Below are 6412 nucleotides of genomic sequence, written 5' to 3' on the forward strand. Positions count from 1 at the left end.
ATAGTCTGTCATTTCTGTGCATTGTATGTGCACATTATTTACAGAGGTGAGCTATTTGTGATACAATATGGTATAGTTTCTTGGCAAGGAATAGCCAATATTTGATAATTTCTCCACCTCCCAAAGTGCCTTTTACAAATCTCAATCAGTTCTCCATGCTCAGGAAATAATTTAAATTGCTATTGTGACTCAGTTTTGAACATGTAAATGGTGGGGAATATGGTGGTCTGATCAATGCATGGATGTCTGTATTCACCCTATAATGCCAAGCGTGATGTTTTCATAACATGTAATTAAATGTATATATTAATATATATATTGGTAACTATGAAAATGAAGAATAAAAACAAAAATAAATTTCCCCCCTAAATTAAACATTCAGGCTTTAGAGGGTTAACTTTATTATATGAGTCCTACTTACCCTTTTGTTGTTGCGCTGTTGTTAGATGCCACTACGTAGTTGCTGCTCATAGCAAGCCTCTGTTCAACGGAGTAAGTTTGCACAGAGCGAGCCCATCCTCACACCGTGGATACATTCGAGCCTATTGTTGCAGTCATTATGTTAATGTGTCGCATTAAGGGTTGGAGTAAAGCACAAAGGTCCTATCTGACCTCCCCTGGCTTCCTGTTGCCACAAGTCAAGGGATCACATGACTGAGAGGCTGAGGACTAGAGAAAGACTTGGCTGAGAAGTGTTGCTGTGGACCAATGGCGGTAGCCTCACCGTTTGCTAACCCTGATGTGTGATAACCTGTGATGGCTGATAGACCTCTAGCATTTGAGTTTCATCTGTAAGTTCTGTGTGGCCATTGCAGTGGATTATTGAACACAGCAGCCAAGTGGAGTGTCGTGGGAGGGACCGTTGGTGTCAGAATAGGGTAAAGGAGGATGGAAGGTGGACCCCTGTCTGACTTCGGCCTTATGGAAATCAGTTGAAGTTGCATTCTCCTTTTCCCTTGTGTAGACAGAGGAGATCAGCATGGTCCCCCATGCTGTTTCATCAGTGTCTTTTTTATTACAGATCCTCCAGCAAGCGTGGCATCCTTTTCCAGGGATTGGTCTCTTCTAAAACATACCCAAAGTGTGTGAGAAGATGTCTCATCATCCTGGCTTCTGAGGAGCACGCTGGCTGTACTTCTTCCAAAACAGATTTATTTATTTCTGAGTCTTTCTCTCACTTTCTCAGTGTCATTGAATTAATTCTGACTCACAGCGACACTATAGGATAAGGTAGAATGACCCTTGTAGGTTTCTAAGACTGTAACTTAAAAAAAAATTTATTGGCATATATAATTCACATATCATGCAATTCAATAGTTTAATCATATTAAGAAGAGTTGTATAATCATCAGTATAATAAGTTGTAGAACATTTTCTTCTTTCGTGTGTTTGTTGTTATTAGCCCCACATTTCCCTCCAACTCCCCATCCTCCCCCGAGGAGCCATGAATCCAGCTACTGTCTCTGTAGATGCACCTGTCCTGGCTTTCAAGGATTGAGAGACATAAGAAACACAAGCAAACAACAACAACAAAACTAACAATAGTAACAAAGTAAAATAGAGAAATAACCACCATCGAAAAGAAAGTAGAAAATATTAAAAACCTGAACAAAATGTAAACGAGTCAGAGGGAGATCAAATGGTAAGGTGTTAAATTTTAACCTAACTGCATCTGAAAGAATCCACTTTTCAATGTACTTTGCATGATAACAAGGCTATTCACACCCCTAAGCTATGGTCTAAGGGGATTCATCAGAGGATGAATCCGTGCTCATTTCTCCTTAACGTTCTTTTTTTTACACTGAAATGTTAAAGTAGGCCAAAAGGAAGATCATAAAATAAGATATTACATTTCAACCTAATTAAATCTGCCATAATGCACTTTACAACACTGTTTGATAATGAGGCTGGCTATGCAGTTCTCTTGACTATGGTCAGAGCGGATTCCCAGAGGTTTAATCCATGTGTGGACTCTAAATGGATGTTGGGCTTTCACTGTCATCCACAGCCTTCTGCAAACTGGTTGCTCACAATTTAAGCTCTGATACCATTCCCTCTTTCAGATTTAGATTTTATTATTTACCATCCTTAGATCATACAGGCTGGTGCTATTCTTCCATGTGGACTTAGCTGATGCCTCACTTAGAAGGCTGCTTGTCTGAAGAAAAGTCTTTAAGATCCCAGATGCTATTCTTTCTGATAACTGGGCATGATCTAGTTTCTCTGGCCCCGTTGGTTATAGTGCCCACATCTTTAGTGATCTCTTCATAAGGGCAAACAACAAGCAGGGCTGTGTCATAAGAATTCATTGTTCTTAGATTGGGGTTAGAATTAAATGTGAGACCAAATCCATTCATATGTCTATGGTTTATATATGTCTCTGGCTCACCTTAGAAAATCATACTGTTTTATGTCGTGTGTTGGAGAACATTAACAATCATCCCCCTGAGGCATTAGGCAATTCTATGTGTCATTAATTTAGCCAATGGTATAGAATTTAAAACACTGTTGAGAAAAGGATATTATACAAGTATAGGTCAGCTACAAACCACATTGCATAAATTGTTGATGTACAGATTAAATTCTTCAGTCACAGGACACTGTTTACAAAAACAATGTGTGTTGATAATAGGGTAAAATTTTCAGTAGTATTCATTCACCAGAATAATGAATATCTACCAGATTAATACTTGTCATAATAAAGCCAGGAGGGCATCAAAACGTAAGTATATTATCGACCCCAGAACATCATTCAACGGGCACCCTCAAGGCAAGAGGTCTGAACCAAAGTCCATTTATCACCAGCTCTATACTGTCATTCACTTCTCACACTAGGGAGTTTCAGCCTTGAGTCTCAGGGATATAGGTGAGTTTGAGGCAAATCCCAGATTACACAGTGGGATTTGCACACCGAGGAAGGATATTGTGCATCTCCAAAGGCCAGTGAGACCATTTGAGGAATGGAAAGTCTCTTCTTTCAATTGAAGAGCCGGTGTTTAGAACGGCTGGTCTTGCCATTAGCAGTACAGAGTGGAACCGCAGTCCCTAGTAATTTCACATTCTTCTGCAATGCAATCAGTCAAATACAGTAGTTCTTTAGTCCCATTCCTCTCCTACCTTTCACATGTGGATGAAGCAATAGAAAATACAATAGTTTGAACCAGACACACCTTAGTCTTTAAAAAATGACAGCACCTTAAAGGAGCGGTTCTCAATCTGTGGGTTGCGACCCTTTCATGGGGGTCGCCCGATTCATAACAGTAGCAAAATGACAATGATGCAGTAACAACGAAATGATTTTATGGTTGGGGGGGTCACCACCACATGAGGAACTGTGTTAGAGCGTCACGGCATTAGGAAAGTTGAGAGCCACTACCTTAAAGGGACCTTTGGCAGGAGTCGCCTAATGTAATATGTCATGTGATTTCTGGATTTCTGCTTCTGTGGATGGTAACTGTGGAGCCAAGTAAAATGCACTCCTTGACAACTTCAATCTTTTCTCTGTTTATTATGATGCTGCTTATTGGTCTAGTTGTGAGGATTTTCTTTACATCCAGATGTAATCCACATGGAAGGCTATAGCCTTTGATGTGGAGCCAGTGTTCAGGCTCCACATGAGCACAAATAAACAATTTGAATTCCAGTTCTTCACAATTCTGTGTATGATTGATTACGATCCACTCAGTTGAATGCATTTTCACTGTCCATAGAACAGAGGTAAAACATCGTTCAGGTATTCTCTGCTTTAAGTCAAGGTCCACCTGACGTCAGCAATGCTATCTCTCATTCCAAGTCCTCGTCGGAATCTACCTTGAATTTTGTCATTTCCTTGTTGATATAACTATAACAGCTATTTATAAATTACATTCAGCAAAATTTACTGATGTACACTATTAATGATATTATTTGGTAATTTTACTTTTTGTTGGGTCACCTTTCTTTGAAATAGCATTTGTTGGCCAACTCTACACCAAATTTCTTTTTTTATTAAAAGATCATTTTACTGGGGGCTCTCACAGCTCTTACAACATTCCATACATCAATTCTATCACACATATTTGTACATATGTTGCCATCATCGTTTTCTTAGCATTTACTTTCTATTTGAGCCCTTGGTATGAGCTCCTCTTTTTTCCTTCCCACCCTTGCGACCATTTGATAAATAATAAATTATTATTGTTTTCATATCTTACATCAGCTGTTGTCTCCCTTCACTGGCATTTGTTTTTCCTCCCCCTGGGGGTAGTGGTGGTTATGCGTTGATCATTTTGATTGGTTCTCCCTTCCTACCCTCTTTCTCCCACCTTCTCCTTACCCTCCTGGTATCTCTGTTCCTATTTCTCTTCCTGAGGGGCTTATCTGACTTGGATTCCATGTGTCGTGAGCTCTCATCTGTACCAGTGTAAATGCTCTGGTCTAGCCAGAACTGAAAGGCAGGACTTGGGTCATGATAGTGGGGGGTGAGGAAGCCTCAAAGAACCAGAGGAATACTGTATGTTTCATTGGTGCTGTAGTGCGCCCTAGTTGACTCATCCCTTCCTTGTGACCCTTTTGTGAGGGGATGGCCTATTGTCTACAGATGGGTTTTGGGTCTGTACTCCAACCCACCTTGTTCTCAACAATATGTTTTTGTTTTGTTTTGTTTTGGGTCATCTGGTTCCTGTTACCTGATTCCGTTGAAACCTCATGATCGCACAGGCTGGTGTGCTTCTTCCATGTAGGTTTTGTCGCTTCTCTGCCAGATGGCCGTTTGTTTAACTTCAAGCATTTAAGACTCCAGGTGCTATATCTTTTGATAGCCTGGCACCATCAGCTTTCTTTACCACATTTGCCTATGCACCTGCTTTGTCTTCAGCGATCATGTCAGGAGGGTGAGCATCATAGAGTACAGCTTGTTAGAACAGCAATCTTGTGTTGAGGGAGGGCTTGAGCAGAGGTCCAAACTCCATCCACTTCCTCAATGTATTGCCATATAAATATATGTACATAGGTCAATATCTCTATTTTTATAAATTAATATGTTTACATAAGTGCACACCTATGTTTATACCTCTATCTATAGCTTTGTTTCCTATATTTCCTATTTTCTTTTATCTTCCTCCTGCCCCACCATCACTCTCATCTTTCTCCTGCCTCTTGGTAATTCCTCTCAACTAGATTGCTGTTGCTCCAACGCCATTGGAATCTCTACATCCTCCTCGTTTTTGTTTTTAATTCCCTTGTTGTTCCCCTGTCTATAGTGTTGTTTGCTTATCATTCCTTTCCCTGTCTTCTTCTCTTCCCAGGTCCCTCTGGAACCTTAGGTCCTGTTATTTTCTCTTGGTGCTTGCTTCCCATGCCCATCTTATAGTGGTAGGCAAAACAAAAATAACAGAGAAAACAAAAAAAATGAATAAAAAGAGAAAAAAGAAAAAACAACCTAGCAAAAAACTCCAAACAAACGAAAAAAACATACATAATTTCAGGTCTGTCCGCTAATCTTTATGACTATTTCCCCGCTGCTCCTGGGGGGTTCTAGGAACTCCCCCTCCTGGGTTGAAGTCTATTTTGGGGGCTTCTTAGGGGCTTTCTGACTTTCCTTTGCTCTCATTGCTGACCTGTGGTGTTCCCTTCTTGGTTCGCCCCACTGTCAGGGTTTCAGACAGGACTCACTCCCTGCTGTGTGTCCCCAGTATTGTCCTTTGTCTTGGTATGCTCCAGCAAGGGGACATCATGTCTAAAGCTGTTGTCGGCCCTACAGTCCTCTCTGCCTTAGAAGCTCTGTGCAGGGTTGTTATCTTCAGGGCTTGGTGTGTTAGTGTGGGGTTTAGTCCCCCGCTCTCTCTTTTTCCTTCTTGGTTTGCTTCTGTATGTGTGTGGCAGGCCAGCCCCTCTCCCTAAACATCCGTTTAGGTCTTTTGCTCGCTTCCTCAATGGGGTTAATTGTTTTCTTCTTTTTGCAGGCTAGGAGAGTATTGTAGATTTTAGTAATAAACCCTTTTTGTCTGTTGTGTCATTGCTAAAAATCCTCTCCCAGTCTGTGGGCTCTCTTGTTACTCTCTTGGTGAAGTTTTTCGATGCACACATGTGTTTTTCCCTTAGTAAATCCCATTTGTTGATTTCAGGTTCACCTGTGTTCGTACCTTTCCCTATTACAGTTAGCCTATATATTCCCTGCACCAAGGTTCTTAAGTCTGACTCAATTCCTTCATTGATGGTCCTGATAGTTTGGGGTCCTGATACTTCTAGGTCTGTGATCCACCTCGAGTGTGTTTTTGTGCATGGGGTGAGATAAGGATCTTACTTCGTTTTTCTACAGATGGATATCCATTGTTTCCAGCATCACTTAAAAATAATCATTTTTGGGGGGCTCATACAACTGTTATCACCATCATCCATCCATCCATCCATCCATCCATCCATCCATCCATCC

The sequence above is a fragment of the Echinops telfairi genome, unplaced genomic scaffold (genome assembly GCF_000313985.2).
Source record: "Echinops telfairi isolate 266 unplaced genomic scaffold, ASM31398v2 ScPeMD7_2;HRSCAF=8, whole genome shotgun sequence".
NCBI lineage: Eukaryota > Metazoa > Chordata > Mammalia > Afrosoricida > Tenrecidae > Echinops > Echinops telfairi.